Source organism: Piliocolobus tephrosceles, chromosome 1 (genome assembly GCF_002776525.5).
Source record: "Piliocolobus tephrosceles isolate RC106 chromosome 1, ASM277652v3, whole genome shotgun sequence".
NCBI lineage: Eukaryota > Metazoa > Chordata > Mammalia > Primates > Cercopithecidae > Piliocolobus > Piliocolobus tephrosceles.
Genome location: NC_045434.1, coordinates 181,860,007 through 181,862,002, shown reverse-complemented (window position 1 = coordinate 181,862,002; position 1,996 = coordinate 181,860,007). Strand labels below are relative to the sequence as shown.

Here is a 1,996-nt window from a genome sequence, read left to right as displayed (position 1 = left end):
AGATCAAGGAATCTTTGGATTTGTTTGACAATAAAGGTATCAGTTAGTCTGTGTAATTAGGTAGCATTCAGTGACCTTAACTTTGAAATATAACTTTGAAATGAAATGCAATGGAAGTTGGCTGTATAGGTAAATAAGGATATAAAGAATACAGACACTCCCAAATATATATCTAAAACATATAGAACACTATGGATCTGTGTATAATTGGGAATGAGAGAAGACGAAGTAGTTAACGCTGACACAGGTTTTGGGGATGGGGTAAATGGTGATGCTTCAATGAGGTGAGGAACAGAGGAGATGCAGATATTGTATGTGCGTGGAGGCGGCAGTTAGAAGATAGTTTGGGACTTCCTTCCTCTTCTGGCAAGATGGCAGGCAGAAAAGCTGGAGTGACTCTGAGGCAGCTGCATCTTTCCCGCCAGGATCTCACCACCTTGGATGTTACCAAGTTAACGCCATTTTCACACGAAGTTATCAGCAGACAAGCCACCATTAATATAGGTACAATTGGTCATGTAGCTCATGGGAAATCCACAGTCGTCAAAGCTGTTTCTGGAGTTCACACTGTCAGGTTCAAAAATGAACTAGAAAGAAATATTACAGTGAAGCTTGGGTATGCTAATGCTAAGATTTATAAACTTGATGACTCAAGTTGCCCTCGGCCGGAATGTTACAGATCTTGTGGGGGCAGTACACCGGATGAGTTTCCTACAGACATTCCAGGGACCAAAAGGAACTTCAAATTAGACACGTTTCCTTTGTTTGTCTGTCCTGGCCATGAGATTTTGATGGCTACTATGCTGAAAGGTGCAGCAGTGATGGATGCAGCTCTTCTGTTGATAGCTGGTAATGAATCTTGCCCTCAGCCTCAGATATCTGAACACCTGGCTGCTATAGAGATCTTGAAACTGAAGCATAATTTGATTCTACAAAATAAAATTGATTTGTTAAAAGGAAGTCAGGCTAAAGAACAATACGAGCACATCCTTGCATTTGTCCAAGGTACAGTAGCAGAGGGAACTCCCATTATTCCAATTTCAGCTCAGCTGAAATACAATATTGAAGTTGCGAGTACATAGTAAAGAAAATTCCAGTACCACCAAGAGACTTTACTTCAGAGCCCCAACTTATTGTTATTAGATTCTTTGATGTCAACAAACCTGGCTGTGAAGTTGATGACCTTAAGGTGGGGGGCGTGTAGCTGGTGGTAGTATTCCAAAAGGAGTATTCAAGGTGGGTCAGGAGATAGAAGTAAGACCTGGTATTGTTTCCAAATATAGTGAAATAAAATTCATGTGTAAACCAATCATTTCCAAAATTGTATCACTTTTTGCAGAGCATAATGATCTGCAATATGCTGCTCCAGGCAGTCTTATTGGAGTTGGAACAAAAATTGATCCCACTTTGTGCTGGACAGACAGAATGGTGGGGCAAGTACTTGGTGCTGTCAGAGCCTTACCTGAGATATTCACAGAAGTGGAAATTTCCTATTTCCTGCTTAGACGGCTTCTAGGTGTACACACTGAAGGAGACAAGAAAGCAGTAAAGGTGCAAAAGCTGTCTAAGAATGAAGTGCTCATGGTGAACATAGGATCCCTGTTGACTTAAGTGCTGTCAAGGCCGATTTGGGTAAAATTGTTTCGACCAATCCAGTGTGCACAGAGGTAGGAGAAAAAAATTGCCCTTAGCCGAAGAGTTGAAAAACACTGGCGATTAATTGGTTAGGTTCAGATGAGAAGAGCAGTGACAATCAAGCCACCAGTAGATGATGACTGAAGAATACCAGTTAAATAATACATTTGGATGGAGTTGGAAGTTGGAATTTCTCTTAATAACCGGGGGTTTATTTTCAAAGCGATATTGGGGAATTGATTTCACAGTTCATTACCTTAGTAGGTAGCTATAAGGTTATTCTCATTTGTTTTTTTTTTGTGTGTGTGTGTGTGTGTGCTTATGAAAACTTAGCTTAGGGACTACAATTAATATAAAAATT

The 1,996-nt window shown here is 40.3% G+C and overlaps 1 pseudogene; it reads left to right on the top strand.

The window, feature by feature from the left end:
• The first annotated feature begins 371 nt into the window (after positions 1-371).
• On the top strand, positions 372-1,779 carry LOC111548840 (annotated as a pseudogene).
• The last annotated feature ends 217 nt before the right edge of the window (positions 1,780-1,996 follow it).